Raw genomic sequence first — 17,430 nt, 5'->3', positions numbered from 1 at the left:
GGGCTATGCCCTTCTATATACCACAAGTATACTTGCATTTTACCATGTATAAATACCTTGTGTTCACCTACTCTAATGGCTTACGGCCATACCACTCTGAACACCCGATCCTCGCTTTGATCTCGAAGCTAAGCAAGGTAGGGCCGGGTCAGTACTTGATGGGAGACTGCCTGGGAATACCCGGTGCTGTAAGCTTTTTATTACTACACTTTACAACAGCAGGGTCTATGCTCCTAATTTATACCACAAGTATAATTGCATTTTACCATCTATAAATATCTTGTTTTCACCTACTCTAATGGCTTACGGCCATACCACCCTGAACAGCCCGGATCTCGCTTTGATCTTGGAAGCTAAGCAAGGTAGGGCCGGGTCAGTACTTTGATGGGAGACTGCCTGGGAATACCCGGTGCTGTAAGCTTTTTATTACCATTTTGCAACAGCAGGGGCTATGCTCCTTCTATATACCACAAGTATACTTGCATTTTACCATTGTATAAATACCTTGTTTCACCTACTCTAATGGCTTACGGCCATACCACCCTGAACACTCATTCGCTTTGATCTCGAAGCTAAGCAAGGTAGGGCCGGTCAGTACTTTGATGGGAGACTGCTGGAATACCCGTGCTGTAAGCTTTTTATTACTACATTTTACAACAGCAGGGTCCTGCTTCTAATTTATACCACAAGTATAATTGCATTTTACCATCTATAAATATCTTGTTTTCACCTACTCTAATGGCTTACGGCCATACCACACTTGAACACGCCCATCTTGTTTGATCTCGAAGCTAAGCAAGGTAGGGCCGGTCAGTACTTGATGGGAGACTGCCTGGGAATACCCGTGCTGTAAGCTTTTATTCTACCATTTTACAACAGCAGGGGCTATGCTCTCTAATTTATACCACAAGTATACTTGCATTTTACCATCTATAAATACCTTGTTTTCACCTACTCTAATGGCTTACTTCACCATACCACTCCTGAACATACCCGATCTCGCTTTGATCTTCGAAGCTAGCAAGGGGGCGGGTCACTTGATGGGAGACTGCCTGAATACCCGTGCTGTAAGCTGTTTTATTACCATTTTACAACAGCAGGGCTATGCTCCTTCTATATACCACAAGTATACTTGCATTTTACCATGTATAAATACCTTGTGTTCACCTACTCTTAATGGCTTACGCATACCACCTAACATGCCCGATCTCGCTTTGATCTCGGCGCGGTGGGCAAGTGGGAGACTGCCTGGGAATACCGTGCTGTAAGCTTTTATTACTACACTTACAACAGCAGGGGCTGTGCCTCCTAATTTATACCACAAGTATCACTTGCATTTTACCATCTATAAATATCTTGTTTTCACCTGCTCTAACGGCTTTACGGCCATACCACTCTGAACAGCCGATCTCGCTTGATCTCGGTAAGCAAGGTAGGGCCGGGTCAGTACTTGGATGGGAGACTGCCTGGGAATACCCGTGCTGTAAGCTTTTATTACTACACTTTACAACAGCAGGGGCTATGCTCCTAATTTATATACCACAAGTATACTTGCATTTTACCATCTATAAATACCTTGTTTTCACCTACTCTAATGGCTTACGCCATACCACCTGAACATCACGATCTCTCTTGATCTCGAAGCAAGCAAGGTAGGGCCGGTCAGTACTTGATGGGAGACTGCCTGGGAATAACTGTGTGTAGTTATTATTCTACACCAAACAGCAGGGGCTATGCTCCTAATATATACCACAAGTATACTTGCATTTTACCATGTATAAATATCTTGTTTCACCTACTCTAATGGCTTACGCCATACCACCCTGAACACGCCCGATCTCGCTTTGATCTCGAAGCTAAGCAAGGTAGGGCCGGGTCAGTACTTTGATGGGAGACTGCCTGGGAATACCCGGTGCTGTAAGCTGTTTATTACCATTTTACAACAGCAGGGGCTATGCTCCTATATACCACAAGTATAATTTGCATTTTACCATGTATAAATACCTTGTTTTCACCTACTTTAATGGCTTTACGGCCATACCACTCATGAACACTCGATCTCGCTTTGATCTCGAAGCCAAGGGTAGGGCCGGTCAGTACTTGATGGGAGACTGCCTGGGAATACCTGTGCTGTAAGCCGTTTATTACCATTTTACAACAGCGGGGCTATGCTCCTTCTATATACCACAAGTATACTTGCATTTTACCATGTATAAATACCTTTTTCAACTTACCTAATGGCTTACGGCCATACCACTTGAACACCCGATCTCGCTTTGATCCTCGAAGCTAAGCAGGTAGGGCCGGTCAGTACTTGATGGGAGACTGCCTGGGAATACTCGTGCTGTAAGCTTTTTATTACTATTTTATTTCAACAGCAGGGGCTATGTCTCTAATTTATACCACAAGTATACTTGCATTTTACCATCTATAAATATCTTTTTTTTCACTTCACCTAATGGCTTTACGCCATACCACACCTGAACATACCCAACTCGCTTTGATCTCGAAGCTAAGCAAGGTAGGGCCGGGTCAGTACTTGATGGGAGACTGCCTGGGAATAACCCGTGCTGTAAGCTGCTTTTATTACCATTTTACAACAGCAGGGCTATGCTTCCTACTATATACCACAAGTATAATTGCATTTTACCATCTATAAATACCTTGTTTTCACCTACTCTAATGGCTTACGGCCATACCACCCTGAACAGCCGATCTCGCTTTGATCCTCGAAGCTAAGCAAGGTAGGGCCGGGTCAGTAACTTGATGGGAGACTGCCTGGGAATACCGGTGCTGTAAGCTTTTTATTACCATTTTACAACAGCAGGGGCTATGCTCCTTCTATATACCACAAGTATACTTGCATTTTACCATGTATAAATACCTTTGTGTTCACCTACTCTAATGGCCTTACGCCATACTACATCGTGAACACGCCGGATCTCGCTTTGATCTCGAAGCTAAGCAAGGTAGGGCCGGGCATACTTGATGGGAGACTGCCTGGGAATAACTCGTGCTGTAAGCTTTTATTAACACTTTACAACAGCAGGGGCTATGCTCCTAATATATACCACAAGATGTAATTTTACCATCTATAAATATCTTGTTTTCACCTGCTCGGCTTACGCCATACCACCTTAAACACGCCCTCTCGCTTTGATTCTGGAAGCTAAGCAAGGTAGGCCTGTCAGTACTTGATGGGAGACTGCCTGGGAATACCCGTGCTGTAAGCTTTTATTACTACACTTTACAACAGCAGGGGCTGTGCTTCTAATTTATACCACAAGTATAATTGCATTTTACCATCTATAAATACCTTGTTTTCACCTACTCTAACGGCTTACGGCCATACCACCGGAACACGCCCGATCTCGCTTTGATCTCGAAGCTAAGCAAGGTAGGGCCGGGTCAGTACTTGGATGGGAGACTGCCTGGGAATACCCGGTGCTGTAAGCTTTTTATTACTACACTTTACAACAGCAGGGGCTATGCTCCTACTTTATACCACAAGTATACTTGCATTTTACCATGTATAAATACCTTGTTTACCTACTCTAATGGCTTACGCCATACCACTTGAACACCCACTCCTTTGATCTCGGAAGCTAAGCAGGTAGGGCGGTCAGTACTTGATGGGAGACTGCCTGGGAATACTCGGTGCTGTAAGCTTTTTAATAACATTTTACAACAGCAGGGGCTATGCTCCTTCTATATACCACAAGTATAATTGCATTTTACCATGTATAAATATCTTGTTTTCACCTACTCTAATGGCTTACGGCCATACTAATTATGAATACTCGATCTCGTTTTGATCTCGAAGCTAAGCAAGGTAGGGCCGGGCGTACTTGATGGGAGACTGCCTGGGAATACCCGTGCTGTAAGTTTTTATTACCATTTTACAACAGCAGGCTATGCTCCTACTTATATACCACAAGTATACTTTGCATTTTACCATGTATAAATACCTTGTTTTCACCTACTCTAATGGCTTACGGCCTACCACCATGAACACGCCCATCTCCTTTCTCGAAGCTAAGGGAGGGCGTCAGTACTTGATGGGAGACTGCCTGGGAATACCTGTGCTGTAGCTTTTATTCTACACCTTTACAACAGCAGGGTTCCTCTTCTAATTTATACCACAAGTATAATTGCATTTTACCATCTATAAATATCTTGTTTTCACCTTACTCTAATGGCTTACGGCCATACCACCCTTGAACACGCCCAACTCGCTTTGATCTCGGAAGCTAAGCGGTAGGGGTCGGGTCAGTACTTGATGGGAGACTGCCTGGGAATACCCGTGCTGTAAGCTGTTTATTACCATTTTACAACAGCAGGGGCTTATGCCCTACTATATACCACAAGTATACTTGCATTTTACCATGTATAAATACCTTGTTTTCACCTACTCTAATGGCTTACGGCCATACCAATTGATAACACACCCATCTCGCTTTGATCTCTCCGGAAGCTAAGCAAGGTAGGGCCGGTCAGTACTTGATGGGAGACTGCCTGGGAATACCTGTGCTGTAAGCTGTTTATTACCATTTTACAACAGCAAGGGCTATGCTTCTATATACCACAAGTATACTTGCATTTTACCATGTATAAATACCTTGTTTTCACTTACTTAATGGCTTACGGCCATACCACACCATGAACAGCCATCTCGCTCTTGATCTCGGAAGCTAAGCAAGGTAGGGCCGGTCAGTACTTGATGGGAGACTGCCTGGGAATACCCGGTGCTGTAAGCTTTTTATTCTACACTTATTTTACAACAGCAGGGGCTATGCTCCTAATATATACCACAAGTATACTTGCATTTTACCATATATAAAAATACCTTGTTTTCACCTACTCTAATGTGTTACGGCCATACCACCTGAAAACACCCCATCTCGCTTTGATCTCGAAGCTAAGCAAGGTAGGGCCGGGTCAGTACTTGATGGGAGACTGCCTGGGAATAACCGTGCTGTAAGCTTTTATTCTACACATTTTACAACAGCAGGGTCTGTGCTCCTAATTTATACCACAAGTATAATTGCATTTTACCATCTATAAATATCTTGTTTTCACCTGTCTTAATGGCTAATAGCCATACCTGAACACCATCTCGCTTTGATCCTCGAAGCTAAGCAAGGTAGGGCGGTCAGTACTTGATGGGAGACTGCCTGGGAATACCCGGTGCTGTAAGCCTTTTATTACCATTTTCCAACAGCAGGGGCTATGCTCCTTCTATATACCACAAGTATACTTTGCATTTTACCATGTATAAATACCTTGTTTTCACCTACTTTAATGGCTTACGGCCATACCACCTGAACAGCCCGACCTCGCTTTGATCTCGGAAGCTAAGCAAGGTAGGGCCGGGTCAGTACTTGGATGGGAGACTGCCTGGGAATACCCGGTGCTGTAAGCTTTTATTACTACACTTTACAACAGCAGGGTCTATGCCTTAATATATACCACAAGTATCATTTTACTTACCATCTATAAATACCTTGTTTTCACCTACTCTAATGGCTTACGGCCATACCACCCTGAACAGCCAGATCTCGTTTGATCTCGGAAGCTAAGCAAGGTAGGGCCGGGTCAGTACTTGATGGGAGACTGCCTGGGAATACCCGGTGCTGTAAGCTGTTTATTACCATTTTACAACAGCAAGGGCTATGCTCTTTCTATATACCACAAGTATACTTGCATTTTACCATGCTATAAATACCTTGTGTTCACCTACTCTAATGGCTTACGGCCATACCACGCTGAACTACCATCTCGCTTTGATCTCCGAAGCTAAGCAAGGTAGGGCCGGGTCAGTACTTGGATGGGAGACTGCCTGGGAATACCCGGTGCTGTAAGCTGTTTATTACCATTTTACAACAGCAGGGGCTATGCTCCTTATATATACCACAAGTATAATTGCATTTTACCATCTATAAATATCTTTGTTTTCACCTACTTTTAATGGCTTACGCCATACCACCCTGAACACACCCAATCTCGTTTGATCTCGGAAGCTAAGCAAGGTAGGTCGGGTCAGTACTTGGATGGGAGACTGCCTGGGAATACCCGGTGCTGTAAGCTTTTTATTACTACACTTTACAACAGCAGGGGCTATGCTTCTAATTTATACCACAAGTATCATTTGCATTTTACCATCTATAAATATCTTGTTTTCACCTACCCTTAATGGCTTACGGCCATACCACCCTAAACACGCCCATCTCGCTTTGATCTCGGAAGCTAAGCAAGGTAGGGCCGGGTCAGTACTTTGATGGGAGACTGCCTGGGAATACCCGGTGCTGTAAGCTTTTATTCACCATTTTACAACAGCAGGGGCTATGCTCATTCTATACCACAAGTATACTTGCATTTTACCATGTATAAATACCTTGTTTACACCTACTTCTAATGGCTTACGGCCATACCACCGTGAACATACCCACCATCTCGTTTGATCTCGAAAGCTAAGCAAGGTAGGGCCGGTCAGTACTTGGATGGGAGACTGCCTGGGAATACCCGGTGCTGTAAGCTTTTTATTCTACACTTTTACAACAGCAGGGTCTATGCTCTTACTTTATACCACAAGTATATTTGCATTTTACCATCTATAAATATCTTGTTTTCACCTACTCTAATGGCTTACGGCCATACCACCCTAATTTCACAGCCCGCTCTCGTTTGATCTCGAAAAGCTAAGCAAGGTAGGGCCGGGTCAGTACTTGGATGGGAGACTGCCTGGGAATACCGTGCTGTAAGCTGTTTATTACCATTTTACAACAGCAGGGGCTATGCTCCTTCTATATACCACAAGTATACTTGCATTTTACCATGTATAAATACCTTGTGTTCACCTACTCTAATGGCTTTACGGCCATACTACCATCGTGAACACGCCCGATCTCGCTTTGATCTCGGAAGCTAAGCAAGGTAAGGGCCGGGTCAGTACTTGGATGGGAGACTGCCTGGGAATACCCGGTGCTGTAAGCTGTTTATTACCATTTTACAACAGCAGGGGCTATGCTTCTTGCTTTATACCACAAGTATAATTGCATTTTACCATCTATAAATATCTTGTTTTCACCTACTCTAATGGCTTACGGCCATACCACCCTGAACACACCCAATCTCGTTTTGATCTCGGAAGCTAAGCAGGTAGGGCCGGGTCAGTACTTGGATGGGAGACTGCCTGGGAATACCCGGTGCTGTAAGCTTTTATTACTACACTTTACAACAGCAGGGGCTCTGCTTCCTATTTATACCACAAAAATTGCATTTTTACCATCTATAAATATCTTGTTTTCACCTACTCTAATGGCTTACGGCCATACCACCCTGAACATACCGATCTCGTTTTGATCTCGGAAGCTAAGCAAGGTAGGGCCGGGTCAATTACTTGATGGGAGACTGCCTGGGAATACCCGGTGCTGTAAGCTTTTTATTACCATTATACAACAGCAGGGGCTATGCTCCTTCTATATACCACAAAGTATACTTGCATTTTACCATGTATAAATACCTTGTGTTCACCTACTCTAATGGCTTACGGCCATACCACCCTGAACACACCCGATCTCGTTTGATCTTCGAAAGTTAAGCAAGGTAGGGCGAGTACTTGATGGGAGACTGCCTGAGAATACCCGGTGCTGTAAGCTGTTTATTACTACACTTTACAACAGCAGGGTCTGTGCTCCTACTTTATACCACAAAGGTATTGCATTTTACCATCTATAAATATCTTGTTTTCACCTACTCTAATGGCTTACGGCCATACCACCCTGAACACGCCCGATCTGTTCTTTGATCCTGGAAGCTAAGCAAGGTAGGGCCGGGTCACTTCTTGGATGGGAGACTGCTCTGGGAATACCCGGTGCTGTAAGCTTTTATTCTACACTTTCAACAGCAGGGGCTGTGCTCCTAATTTATACCACAAGTGTCATTTGCATTTTACCATCTATAAATATCTTGTTTTCACCTGCTCTAATGGCTTACGGCCATACCACCCTGAACACGCCCGATCTCGTTTGATCTCGGAAGCTAAGCAAGGTAGGGCCGGGTCAGTACTTGGATGGGAGACTGCCTGGGAATACCCGGTGCTGTAAGCTGTTTATTACCATTTTACAACAGCAGGGGCTATGCTCCTTCTATATACCACAAGTATACTTGCATTTTACCATGTATAAATACCTTGTGTTCACCTACTCTAATGGCTTACGGCCATACCACCCTGAACACGCCCGATCTCGTTTGATCTCGGAAGCTAAGCAAGGTAGGGCCGGGTCAGTACTTGGATGGGAGACTGCCTGGGAATACCCGGTGCTGTAAGCTGTTTATTACCATTTTACAACAGCAGGGGCTCTGCTTCTTGTTATACCACAAGTGTAATTGCATTTTACCATCTATAAATATCTTGTTTTCACCATCTTTAATGGCTTACGGCCATACCACCCTGAAAACGCCCGATCTCGTTTTGATCCTCGAAGCTAAGCAAGGTAGGGCCGGTCAGTACTTGGATGGGAGACTGCCTGGGAATACCCGGTGCTGTAAGCTGTTTATTACCATTTTACAACAGCAGGGGCTATGCTCCTTCTATATACCACAAGTATACTTGCATTTTACCATGTATAAATACCTTTTTTTCACCTACTCTAATGGCTTACGACCATACCACCGTGAACACGCCCGATCTCGTTTGATCTCGGAAGCTAAGCAAGGTAGGGCCGGGTCAGTACTTGGATGGGAGACTGTCCTGGGAAAAACCCGGTGCTGTAAGCTTTTATTCTACCACTTTACAACAGCAGGGCTGTGCTCCTAATTTATACCACAAGTGTCAATTTGCATTTTACCATCTATAAATATCTTGTTTTCACCTGCTCAAATGCTTACTGACCCATACCACCCTGAACACGCCCGATCTCGTTTGATCTTGGAAGCTAAGCAAGGTAGGGCCGGGTCAGTACTTGGATGGGAGACTGCCTGGGAATACCCGGTGCTGTAAGCTGTTTATTACCATTTTACAACAGCAGGGGCTCTGCTTCTTGTTTATACCACAAGTGTAATTGCATTTTACCATCTATAAATATCTTGTTTTCACCTTCTTTAATGGCTTACGGCCATACCACCCTGAACACGCCCGATCTCGTTTGATCTTGGAAGCTAAGCAAGGTAGGGCCGGGTCAGTACTTGGATGGGAGACTGCCTGGGAATACCCGGTGCTGTAAGCTGTTTATTACCATTTTACAACAGCAGGGGCTATGCTCCTTCTATATACCACAAGTATACTTGCATTTTACCATGTATAAATACCTTGTGTTCACCTACTCTAATGGCTTACGGCCATACCACCGTGAACACGCCCGATCTCGTTTGATCTCTGAAGCTAAGCAAGGTAGGGCCGGATCAGTACTTGGATGGGAGACTGCCTGGGAATACCCGGTGCTGTAAGCTGTTTATTACCATTTTACAACAGCAGGGGCTATGCTTCTTGTTTATACCACAAGTATAATTGCATTTTACCATCTATAAATATCTTGTTTTCACCTTCTTCAATGGCTTACGGCCATACCACCCTGAACAGGCCGATCCCGTTTGATCTCGAAGCTAAGCAAGGTAGGGCCGGTCAGTACTTGGATGGGAGACTGCCTGGGAATACCCGTTGCTGTAAGCTGTTTATTACCATTTTACAACAGCAGGGGCTGTGCTCCTAATTTATACCACAAGTGTCATTTGCATTTTACCATCTATAAATATCTTGTTTTCACCTGCTCTAATGGCTTACGGCCATACCACCCTGAACACGCCCGATCTCGTTTGATCTCGGAAGCTAAGCAAGGTAGGGCCGGGTCAGTACTTGGATGGGAGACTGCCTGGGAATACCCGGTGCTGTAAGCTTTTTATTCTACACTTTCAACAGCAGGGTCTGTGCTCCTAATTTATACCACAAGTGTAATTGCATTTTACCATCTATAAATATCTTGTTTTCACCTGCTCTAATGGCTTACGGCCATACCACCCTGAACACGCCCGATCTCGTTTGATCTCGGAAGCTAAGCAAGGTAGGGCCGGGTCAGTACTTGGATGGGAGACTGCCTGGGAATACCCGGTGCTGTAAGCTGTTTATTACCATTTTACAACAGCAGGGGCTATGCTCCTTCTATATACCACAAGTATACTTGCATTTTACCATGTATAAATACCTTGTGTTCACCTACTCTAATGGCTTACGGCCATACCACCGTGAACACGCCCGATCTCGTTTGATCTCGGAAGCTAAGCAAGGTAGGGCCGGGTCAGTACTTGGATGGGAGACTGCCTGGGAATACCCGGTGCTGTAAGCTGTTTATTACCATTTTACAACAGCAGGGGCTCTGCTTCTTGTTTATACCACAAGTGTAATTGCATTTTACCATCTATAAATATCTTGTTTTCACCTGCTCTAATGGCTTACGGCCATACCACCCTGAACACGCCCGATCTCGTTTGATCTCGGAAGCTAAGCAAGGTAGGGCCGGGTCAGTACTTGGATGGGAGACTGCCTGGGAATACCCGGTGCTGTAAGCTGTTTATTACCATTTTACAACAGCAGGGGCTATGCTCCTTCTATATACCACAAGTATACTTGCATTTTACCATGTATAAATACCTTGTGTTCACCTACTCTAATGGCTTACGGCCATACCACCGTGAACACGCCCGATCTCGCTTTGATCTCGAAAAGCTAAGCAAGGTAGGGCCGGGTCAGTATTCGGATGGGAGACTGCCTGGGAAACCCGGTGCTGTAAGCTGTTTATTTTACCATTTTACAACAGCAGGGGCTCTGCTTCTTGTTTATACCACAAGTGTAATTGCATTTTACCATCTATAAATATCTTGTTTTCACCTTCTTTAATGGCTTACGGCCATACCACCCTGAATACGCCCGATCTCGTTTGATCTCGGAAGCTAAGCAAGGTAGGGCCGGGTCAGTACTTGGATGGGAGACTACCTGGGAATACCCGGTGCTGTAAGCTTTTTATTACCCAATTTTAACACAGCAGGGGCTATGCTCTTCTATATACCACAAGTATACTTGCATTTTACCATGTATAAATACCTTGTGTTCACCTGCTCTAATGGCTTACGGCCATACCACCGTGAACACGCCGATCTCGTTTTGATCTCGAAGCTAAGCAAGGTAGGGCCGGGTCAGTATTTGGATGGGAGACTGCCTGGAAATACCCGGTGCTGTAAGCTTTTTATTCCACACTTTCAACAGCAGGGTCTGTGCTCCTAATTTATACCACAAGTGTCTTTGCATTTTACCATCTATAAATATCTTGTTTTCACCTGCTCAAATGGTTTACGGCCATACCACCGTGAACACGCCCGATCTCGTTTGATCTCGGAAGCTAAGCAAGGTAGTGCCGGGTCAGTACTTGGATGGGAGACTGCCTGGGAATACCCGGTGCTGTAAGCTGTTTATTACCATTTTACAACAGCAGGGGCTCTGCTTCCTGTTTATACCACAAGTGTAATTGCATTTTACCATCTATAAATATCTTGTTTTCACCTTCCCTAATGGCTTACGGCCATACCACCCTGAATACGCCCGATCTCGTTTGATCTCGGAAGCTAAGCAAGGTAGGGCCGGGTCAGTACTTGGATGGGAGACTGCCTGGGAATACCCGGTGCTGTAAGCTGTTTATTACCATTTTACAACAGCAGGGGCTATGCTCCTTCTATATACCACAAGTATACTTGCATTTTACCATGTATAAATACCTTGTGTTCACCTACTCTAAAGGCTTACGGCCATACCACCGTGAACATGCCCGATCTCGTTTGATCTCGGAAGCTAAGCGAGGTAGGGCCGGGTCAGTACTTGGATGGGAGACTGCCTGGGAATACCCGGTGCTGTAAGCTGTTTATTACCACTTTACAACAGCAGGGTCTGTGCTCTTAATTTATACCACAAGTGTAATTGCATTTTACCATCTATAAATATCTTGTTTTCACCTGCTCTAATGGCTTACGGCCATACCACCCTGAACACGCCCGATCTCGTTTGATCTCGGAAGCTAAGCAAGGTAGGGCCGGGTCAGTACTTGGATGGGAGACTGCCTGGGAATACCGGTGCTGTAAGCTGTTTATTACCATTTTACAACAGCAGGGGCTATGCTCCTTCTATATACCACAAGTATACTTGCATTTTACCATGTATAAATACCTTGTGTTCACCTACTCTAATGGCTTACGGCCATACCACCGTGAACACGCCCGATCTCGTTTGATCTCGGAAGCTAAGCAAGGTAGGGCTGGGTCAGTACTTGGATGGGAGACTGCCTGGGAATACCCGGTGCTGTAAGCTGTTTATTACCATTTTACAACAGAAGGGGCTCTGCTTCTTGTTTATACCACAAGTGTAATTGCATTTTACCATCTATAAATATCTTGTTTTCACCTTCTTTAATGGATTACGGCCATACCACCCTGAACACGCCCAATCTCGTTTGATCTCGGTAGCTAAGCAAGGTAGGGCCGGGTCAGTACTTGGATGGGAGACTGCCTGGGAATACCCGGTGCTGTAAGCTTTTTATTCTACACTTTCAACAGCAGGGTCTCTGCTTCTAATTTATACCACAAGTGTCATTGCATTTTACCATCTATTAATATCTTGTTTTCACCTGCTCTAATGGCTTACGGCCATACCGCCCTGAACATACCCGATCTCGTTTGATATCGGAAGCTAAACAAGGTAGGGCCGGGTCAGTACTTGGATGGGAGACTGCCTGGGAATACCCGGTGCTGTAAGCTTTTTATTCCCATTGTACAACAGCAGGGGCTATGCTCCTTCTATATACCACAAGTATACTTGCATTTTACCATGTATAAATACCTTGTGTTCACCTACTCTAAAGGCTTACGGCCATACCACCCTCAACACGCCCGATCTCGTTTGATCTCGGAAGTTAAGCAAGGTAGGGCCGGGTCAGTACTTGGATGGGAGACTGCCTGGGAATACCCGGTGCTGTAAGCTTTTTATTCTACACTTTCAACAGCAGGGTCTGTGCTCCTAATTTATACCACAAGTGTCATTGCATTTTACCATCTATAAATATCTTGTTTTCACCTGCTCTAATGGCTTACGGCCATACCACCCTCAACACGCCCGATCTCGTTTGATCTCGGAAGTTAAGCAAGGTAGGGCCGGGTCAGTACTTGGATGGGAGACTGCCTGGGAATACCCGGTGCTGTAAGCTTTTATTCTACACTTTCAACAGCAGGGTCTGTGCTCCTAATTTATACCACAAGTGTCATTGCATTTTACCATCTATAAATATCTTGTTTTCACCTGCTCTAATGGCTTACGGCCATACCACCCTGAACAGGCCCGATCTCGTTTGATCTCGGAAGCTAAGCAAGGTAGGGCCGGGTCAGTACTTGGATGGGAGACTGCCTGGGAATACCCGGTGCTGTAAGCTGTTTATTACCATTTTACAACAGCAGGGTCTATGCTCCTTCTATATACCACAAGTATACTTGCATTTTACCATGTATAAATACCTTGTGTTCACCTACTCTAATGGCTTACGGCCATACCACCGTGAACACGCCAGATCTCATTTGATCTCGGAAGCTAAGCAAGGTAAGGCCGGGTCAGTACTTGGATGGGAGACTGCCTAGGAATACCCGGTGCTGTAAGCTGTTTATTACCATTTTACAACAGCAGGGGCTCTGCTTCTTGTTTATACCACAAGTGTAATTGCATTTTACCATCTATAAATATCTTGTTTTCACCTTCTTTAATGGCTTACGGCCATACCACCCTGAATACGCCCGATCTCGTTTGATCTCGGAAGCTAAGCAAGGTAGGGCCTGGTCAGTACTTGGATGGGAGACTACCTGGGAATACCCGGTGCTGTAAGCTCTTTATTCCCATTGTACAACAACAGGGGCTATGCTCCTTCTATATACCACAAGTATACTTGCATTATACCATGTATAAATACCTTGTGTTCACCTGCTGTAATGGCTTACGGCCATACCACCGTGAACAGGCCCGATCTCGTTTGATCTCGGAAGCTAAGCAAGGTAGGGCCGGGTCAGTATTTGGATGGGAGACTGCCTGGAAATACCCGGGGCTGTAAGCTTTTTATTCTACACTTTCAACAGCAGGGTCTGTGCTCCTAATTTATACCACAAGTGTCATTGCATTTTACCATCTATAAATATCTTGTTTTCACCTGCTCAAATGGTTTACGGCCATACCACCGTGAACACGCCCGATTTCGTTTGATCTCGGAAGCTAAGCAAGGTAGGGCCGGGTCAGTACTTTGATGGGAGACTGCCTGGGAATACCCGGTGCTGTAAGCTGTTTATTACCATTTTACAACAGCAGGGGCTCTGCTTCTTGTTTATACCACAAGTGTAATTGCATTTTACCATCTATAAATATCTTGTTTTCACCTTCTTTAATGGCTTACGGCCATACCACCATGAATGCGCCTGATCTCGTTTGATCTCGGAAGCTAAGCAAGGTAGGGCCGGGTCAGTACTTGGATGGGAGACTGCCTGGGAATACCCGGTGCTGTAAGCTGTTTATTACCATTTTACAACAGCAGGGGCTATGCTCCTTCTATATACCACAAGTATACTTGCATTTTACCATCTATAAATATCTTGTTTTCACCTTCTTTAATGGCTTACGGCCATACCACCCTGAATACGCCCGATCTCATTTGATCTCGGTAGTTAAGCAAGGTAGGGCCGGGTCAGTACTTGGATGGGAGACTGCCTGGGAATACCCGGTGCTGTAAGCTTTTATTCTACACTTTCAACAGCAGGGTCTCTGCTCCTAATTTATACCACAAGTGTCATTGCATTTTACCATCTATTAATATCTTGTTTTCACCTGCTCTAATGGCTTACGGCCATACCACCCTGAACATACCCGATCTCGTTTGATCTCGGAAGCTAAAGCAAGGTAGGGCCGGGTCAGTACTTGGATGGGAGACTGCCTGGGAATACCCGGTGCTGTAAGCTGTTTATTACCATTTTACAACAGCAGGGGCTCTGCTTCTTGTTTATACCACAAGTGTAATTGCATTTTACCATCTATAAATAACTTGTTTTCACCTTCTTTAATGGCTTAAGGCCATACCACCCTGAATACGCCCGATCTCGTTTGATCTTGGAAGCTAAGCAAGGTAGGGCCGGGTAAGTACTTGGATGGGAGACTGCCTGGGAATACCTGGTGCTGTAAGCTTTTTATTCCCATTGTACAACAGCAGGGGCTATGCTCCTTCTATATACCACAAGTATACTTGCATTTTACCATGTATAAATACCTTGTGTTCACCTACTCTAAAGGCTTACGGCCATACCACCCTGAACATGCCCGATCTCGTTTGATCTCGGAAGCTAAGCAAGGTAGGGCCGGGTCAGTACTTGGATGGGAGACTGCCTGGGAATACCCGGTGCTGTAAGCTTTTTATTCTACACTTTCAACAGCAGGGTCTGTGCTCCTAATTTATACCACAAGTGTCATTGCATTTTACCATCTATAAATATCTTGTTTTCACCTGCTCTAATGGCTTACGGCCATACCACCCTGAATACGCCCGATCTCGTTTGATCTCGGAAGCTAAGCAAGGTAGGGCCGGGTCAGTACTTGGATGGGAGACTGCCTGGGAATACCCGGTGCTGTAAGCTTTTTATTCTACACTTTCAACAGCAGGGTCTGTGCTCCTAATTTATACCACAAGTGTCATTGCATTTTACCATCTATAAATATCTTGTTTTCACCTGCTCTAATGGCTTACGGCCATACCACCCTGAACATGCCCGATCTCGTTTGATCTCGGAAGCTAAGCAAGGTAGGGCCGGGTCAGTACTTGGATGGGAGACTGCCTGGGAATACCGGTGCTGTAAGCTTTTTATTCCCATTGTACAACAGCAGGGGCTATGCTCCTTCTATATACCACAAGTATACTTGCATTTTACCATGTATAAATACCTTGTGTTCACCTACTCTAAAGGCTTACGGCCATACCACCGTGAACATGCCCGATTCGTTTTGATCTCGGAAGCTAAGCAAGGTAGGCGCCGGTCAGTACTTGGATGGGAGACTGCCTGGGAATACCCGGTGCTGTAAGCTTTTACTCTACACTTTCAACAGCAGGGTCTGTGCTCCTGATTTATACCACAAGTGTCATTGCATTTTACCATCTATAAATATCTTGTTTTCACCTGCTCTAATGGGCTACGGCCGCATACCACCCTCAACCGCCCGATCTCGTTCGATCTCGGAAGTTAAGCAAGGTAAGGCCCGGGTCAGTACTTGGATGGGAGACTGCCTGGGAATACCGGTGCTGTAAGCTTTTATTCTACACTTTCAACAGCAGGGTCTGTGCTCCTAATTTATACCACAAGTGTCATTGCATTTTACCATCTATAAATATCTTGTTTTCACCTGCTTTATGGCTTACGGCCATACCACCCTCAACTCGCCCGATCTCGTTTGATCTCGGAGTTAAGCAAGGTAGGGCCGGGTCAGTACTTGGATGGGAGACTGCCTGGGAATACCCGGTGCTGTAAGCTTTTTATTCTACACTTTCAACAGCAGGGTCTGTGCTCCTAATTTATACCACAAGTGTCATTGCATTTTACCATCTATAAATATCTTGTTTTCACCTGCTCTAATGGCTTACGGCCATACCACCCTGAACACGCCTGATCTCGTTTGATCTCGGAAGCTAAGCAAGGTAGGGCCGGGTCAGTACTTGGATGGGAGACTGCCTGGGAATACTCGGTGCTGTAAGCTGTTTATTACCATTTTACAACAGCAGGGTCTATGCTCCTTCTATATACCACAAGTATACTTGCATTTTCCTTGAGTTTCCTTTGTGTTTTCTGATTTTTTGATTGAGACGTGTGTGCGGCGGTCTTGTAGGCTGTGGAGACGACGTGCCGACGTGTAAGGTGAGCGTATTGTGTCACTTCCGGTGTTCCCGTGTTACAAACGCTAGTTTGCTGCTCCGGCAAAAACTTACTGAACTCTGCTTCACTGTTTAAATTAGCAGCTATTTGCCTGGATTGCATTTGAATTACAATTGTTTTACTCAAGCACTTATACTTAGCTTCACTTACAGCGACTGACTCGCTGAATTTACAATTGTTAAAACACTGTTAGCTACTTTAGCTTAGCCATTAGCAATGGCTAATTCCTCTCCCTCTCCTGCTCTCTCTTGCTCTGTGTGTCAAATGTTTAGCTATTCCTCTGCCTCCTTTAGTGATAACGATACATGTAATAAATGTAGTATATTCGCTGTTTTGGAGGCAAGGCTTAGTGAATTTGAGTCCACGGCTCCGCACCATGGAATCAGAATCGTATGCTTCCGTAGCTAGCCAGCACCATGTAGTTAATGCGGGCCAACATACTGTAGCTTC

General features: G+C 45.0%; 28 non-coding genes and 26 pseudogenes across 28 annotated transcripts; all 54 read left to right on the top strand.

The window, feature by feature from the left end:
- The first annotated feature begins 78 nt into the window (after nucleotides 1–78).
- LOC120549928 lies at nucleotides 79–195 on the top strand (annotated as a pseudogene).
- Nucleotides 196–301: 106 nt separating this feature from the next.
- Nucleotides 302–421, top strand: LOC120550387 (annotated as a pseudogene).
- Nucleotides 422–1,806: 1,385 nt separating this feature from the next.
- LOC120550476 lies at nucleotides 1,807–1,924 on the top strand (annotated as a pseudogene).
- Nucleotides 1,925–3,338: 1,414 nt separating this feature from the next.
- On the top strand, nucleotides 3,339–3,456 carry LOC120550465 (annotated as a pseudogene).
- A 1,848-nt stretch (nucleotides 3,457–5,304) lies between these two features.
- On the top strand, nucleotides 5,305–5,422 carry LOC120550394 (annotated as a pseudogene).
- A 103-nt stretch (nucleotides 5,423–5,525) lies between these two features.
- Nucleotides 5,526–5,642, top strand: LOC120550363 (annotated as a pseudogene).
- A 105-nt stretch (nucleotides 5,643–5,747) lies between these two features.
- LOC120549921 lies at nucleotides 5,748–5,864 on the top strand (annotated as a pseudogene).
- A 106-nt stretch (nucleotides 5,865–5,970) lies between these two features.
- LOC120550447 lies at nucleotides 5,971–6,087 on the top strand (annotated as a pseudogene).
- A 108-nt stretch (nucleotides 6,088–6,195) lies between these two features.
- Nucleotides 6,196–6,314, top strand: LOC120550423 (annotated as a pseudogene).
- Nucleotides 6,315–6,417: 103 nt separating this feature from the next.
- On the top strand, nucleotides 6,418–6,537 carry LOC120550416 (annotated as a pseudogene).
- A 332-nt stretch (nucleotides 6,538–6,869) lies between these two features.
- On the top strand, nucleotides 6,870–6,993 carry LOC120550463 (annotated as a pseudogene).
- Nucleotides 6,994–7,098: 105 nt separating this feature from the next.
- On the top strand, nucleotides 7,099–7,217 carry LOC120550241 (annotated as a pseudogene).
- Nucleotides 7,218–7,320: 103 nt separating this feature from the next.
- Nucleotides 7,321–7,439, top strand: LOC120550437 (annotated as a pseudogene).
- Nucleotides 7,440–7,544: 105 nt separating this feature from the next.
- On the top strand, nucleotides 7,545–7,658 carry LOC120549925 (annotated as a pseudogene).
- A 105-nt stretch (nucleotides 7,659–7,763) lies between these two features.
- On the top strand, nucleotides 7,764–7,885 carry LOC120549943 (annotated as a pseudogene).
- A 104-nt stretch (nucleotides 7,886–7,989) lies between these two features.
- Nucleotides 7,990–8,108, top strand: LOC120550473. Its single transcript, XR_005637731.1, has one exon. It is a non-coding gene; the product is annotated as a 5S ribosomal RNA (ribosomal RNA).
- A 104-nt stretch (nucleotides 8,109–8,212) lies between these two features.
- LOC120550462 lies at nucleotides 8,213–8,331 on the top strand. Its single transcript, XR_005637730.1, has one exon. It is a non-coding gene; the product is annotated as a 5S ribosomal RNA (ribosomal RNA).
- Nucleotides 8,332–8,434: 103 nt separating this feature from the next.
- On the top strand, nucleotides 8,435–8,553 carry LOC120550360 (annotated as a pseudogene).
- Nucleotides 8,554–8,657: 104 nt separating this feature from the next.
- LOC120550286 lies at nucleotides 8,658–8,778 on the top strand (annotated as a pseudogene).
- Nucleotides 8,779–8,883: 105 nt separating this feature from the next.
- On the top strand, nucleotides 8,884–9,004 carry LOC120550320 (annotated as a pseudogene).
- Nucleotides 9,005–9,108: 104 nt separating this feature from the next.
- On the top strand, nucleotides 9,109–9,227 carry LOC120550098. Its single transcript, XR_005637575.1, has one exon. It is a non-coding gene; the product is annotated as a 5S ribosomal RNA (ribosomal RNA).
- A 104-nt stretch (nucleotides 9,228–9,331) lies between these two features.
- On the top strand, nucleotides 9,332–9,450 carry LOC120550155. The gene has a single exon (XR_005637630.1). It is a non-coding gene; the product is annotated as a 5S ribosomal RNA (ribosomal RNA).
- A 104-nt stretch (nucleotides 9,451–9,554) lies between these two features.
- On the top strand, nucleotides 9,555–9,670 carry LOC120550483 (annotated as a pseudogene).
- A 105-nt stretch (nucleotides 9,671–9,775) lies between these two features.
- LOC120550450 lies at nucleotides 9,776–9,894 on the top strand. The gene has a single exon (XR_005637729.1). It is a non-coding gene; the product is annotated as a 5S ribosomal RNA (ribosomal RNA).
- A 104-nt stretch (nucleotides 9,895–9,998) lies between these two features.
- LOC120550438 lies at nucleotides 9,999–10,117 on the top strand. The gene has a single exon (XR_005637728.1). It is a non-coding gene; the product is annotated as a 5S ribosomal RNA (ribosomal RNA).
- Nucleotides 10,118–10,221: 104 nt separating this feature from the next.
- Nucleotides 10,222–10,340, top strand: LOC120549982. The gene has a single exon (XR_005637474.1). It is a non-coding gene; the product is annotated as a 5S ribosomal RNA (ribosomal RNA).
- A 104-nt stretch (nucleotides 10,341–10,444) lies between these two features.
- Nucleotides 10,445–10,563, top strand: LOC120550426. Its single transcript, XR_005637727.1, has one exon. It is a non-coding gene; the product is annotated as a 5S ribosomal RNA (ribosomal RNA).
- A 104-nt stretch (nucleotides 10,564–10,667) lies between these two features.
- LOC120550352 lies at nucleotides 10,668–10,787 on the top strand (annotated as a pseudogene).
- Nucleotides 10,788–10,893: 106 nt separating this feature from the next.
- Nucleotides 10,894–11,012, top strand: LOC120550491. Its single transcript, XR_005637733.1, has one exon. It is a non-coding gene; the product is annotated as a 5S ribosomal RNA (ribosomal RNA).
- Nucleotides 11,013–11,117: 105 nt separating this feature from the next.
- Nucleotides 11,118–11,235, top strand: LOC120550313 (annotated as a pseudogene).
- A 104-nt stretch (nucleotides 11,236–11,339) lies between these two features.
- LOC120550187 lies at nucleotides 11,340–11,458 on the top strand. Its single transcript, XR_005637661.1, has one exon. It is a non-coding gene; the product is annotated as a 5S ribosomal RNA (ribosomal RNA).
- A 104-nt stretch (nucleotides 11,459–11,562) lies between these two features.
- On the top strand, nucleotides 11,563–11,681 carry LOC120550254. The gene has a single exon (XR_005637710.1). It is a non-coding gene; the product is annotated as a 5S ribosomal RNA (ribosomal RNA).
- A 104-nt stretch (nucleotides 11,682–11,785) lies between these two features.
- On the top strand, nucleotides 11,786–11,904 carry LOC120550100. The gene has a single exon (XR_005637577.1). It is a non-coding gene; the product is annotated as a 5S ribosomal RNA (ribosomal RNA).
- Nucleotides 11,905–12,008: 104 nt separating this feature from the next.
- Nucleotides 12,009–12,126, top strand: LOC120550101. Its single transcript, XR_005637578.1, has one exon. It is a non-coding gene; the product is annotated as a 5S ribosomal RNA (ribosomal RNA).
- A 104-nt stretch (nucleotides 12,127–12,230) lies between these two features.
- LOC120550016 lies at nucleotides 12,231–12,349 on the top strand. Its single transcript, XR_005637507.1, has one exon. It is a non-coding gene; the product is annotated as a 5S ribosomal RNA (ribosomal RNA).
- A 104-nt stretch (nucleotides 12,350–12,453) lies between these two features.
- On the top strand, nucleotides 12,454–12,572 carry LOC120550242 (annotated as a pseudogene).
- Nucleotides 12,573–12,676: 104 nt separating this feature from the next.
- LOC120550177 lies at nucleotides 12,677–12,795 on the top strand. Its single transcript, XR_005637651.1, has one exon. It is a non-coding gene; the product is annotated as a 5S ribosomal RNA (ribosomal RNA).
- A 104-nt stretch (nucleotides 12,796–12,899) lies between these two features.
- LOC120550043 lies at nucleotides 12,900–13,018 on the top strand. Its single transcript, XR_005637531.1, has one exon. It is a non-coding gene; the product is annotated as a 5S ribosomal RNA (ribosomal RNA).
- Nucleotides 13,019–13,122: 104 nt separating this feature from the next.
- LOC120550031 lies at nucleotides 13,123–13,241 on the top strand. Its single transcript, XR_005637521.1, has one exon. It is a non-coding gene; the product is annotated as a 5S ribosomal RNA (ribosomal RNA).
- A 103-nt stretch (nucleotides 13,242–13,344) lies between these two features.
- On the top strand, nucleotides 13,345–13,463 carry LOC120550146. The gene has a single exon (XR_005637621.1). It is a non-coding gene; the product is annotated as a 5S ribosomal RNA (ribosomal RNA).
- A 104-nt stretch (nucleotides 13,464–13,567) lies between these two features.
- Nucleotides 13,568–13,686, top strand: LOC120550240 (annotated as a pseudogene).
- Nucleotides 13,687–13,790: 104 nt separating this feature from the next.
- On the top strand, nucleotides 13,791–13,909 carry LOC120549979. The gene has a single exon (XR_005637471.1). It is a non-coding gene; the product is annotated as a 5S ribosomal RNA (ribosomal RNA).
- A 104-nt stretch (nucleotides 13,910–14,013) lies between these two features.
- Nucleotides 14,014–14,132, top strand: LOC120550244 (annotated as a pseudogene).
- A 104-nt stretch (nucleotides 14,133–14,236) lies between these two features.
- LOC120550145 lies at nucleotides 14,237–14,355 on the top strand. The gene has a single exon (XR_005637620.1). It is a non-coding gene; the product is annotated as a 5S ribosomal RNA (ribosomal RNA).
- Nucleotides 14,356–14,459: 104 nt separating this feature from the next.
- Nucleotides 14,460–14,578, top strand: LOC120549994. The gene has a single exon (XR_005637486.1). It is a non-coding gene; the product is annotated as a 5S ribosomal RNA (ribosomal RNA).
- Nucleotides 14,579–14,682: 104 nt separating this feature from the next.
- On the top strand, nucleotides 14,683–14,801 carry LOC120550260. The gene has a single exon (XR_005637711.1). It is a non-coding gene; the product is annotated as a 5S ribosomal RNA (ribosomal RNA).
- A 103-nt stretch (nucleotides 14,802–14,904) lies between these two features.
- LOC120550181 lies at nucleotides 14,905–15,024 on the top strand. The gene has a single exon (XR_005637655.1). It is a non-coding gene; the product is annotated as a 5S ribosomal RNA (ribosomal RNA).
- Nucleotides 15,025–15,128: 104 nt separating this feature from the next.
- LOC120550185 lies at nucleotides 15,129–15,247 on the top strand. Its single transcript, XR_005637659.1, has one exon. It is a non-coding gene; the product is annotated as a 5S ribosomal RNA (ribosomal RNA).
- A 104-nt stretch (nucleotides 15,248–15,351) lies between these two features.
- On the top strand, nucleotides 15,352–15,470 carry LOC120549998. Its single transcript, XR_005637490.1, has one exon. It is a non-coding gene; the product is annotated as a 5S ribosomal RNA (ribosomal RNA).
- A 104-nt stretch (nucleotides 15,471–15,574) lies between these two features.
- Nucleotides 15,575–15,693, top strand: LOC120550243. Its single transcript, XR_005637709.1, has one exon. It is a non-coding gene; the product is annotated as a 5S ribosomal RNA (ribosomal RNA).
- Nucleotides 15,694–15,797: 104 nt separating this feature from the next.
- LOC120550159 lies at nucleotides 15,798–15,915 on the top strand. The gene has a single exon (XR_005637634.1). It is a non-coding gene; the product is annotated as a 5S ribosomal RNA (ribosomal RNA).
- A 104-nt stretch (nucleotides 15,916–16,019) lies between these two features.
- LOC120550385 lies at nucleotides 16,020–16,138 on the top strand (annotated as a pseudogene).
- Nucleotides 16,139–16,463: 325 nt separating this feature from the next.
- Nucleotides 16,464–16,581, top strand: LOC120550274 (annotated as a pseudogene).
- Nucleotides 16,582–16,685: 104 nt separating this feature from the next.
- LOC120550149 lies at nucleotides 16,686–16,804 on the top strand. Its single transcript, XR_005637624.1, has one exon. It is a non-coding gene; the product is annotated as a 5S ribosomal RNA (ribosomal RNA).
- The last annotated feature ends 626 nt before the right edge of the window (nucleotides 16,805–17,430 follow it).

The sequence above is a fragment of the Perca fluviatilis genome, chromosome 20 (genome assembly GCF_010015445.1).
Source record: "Perca fluviatilis chromosome 20, GENO_Pfluv_1.0, whole genome shotgun sequence".
Classification (NCBI taxonomy): Eukaryota; Metazoa; Chordata; class Actinopteri; order Perciformes; family Percidae; genus Perca; species Perca fluviatilis.
Note: the sequence above shows the minus strand (reverse complement) of the source record. Positions and strands in the feature narration are given on the sequence as shown.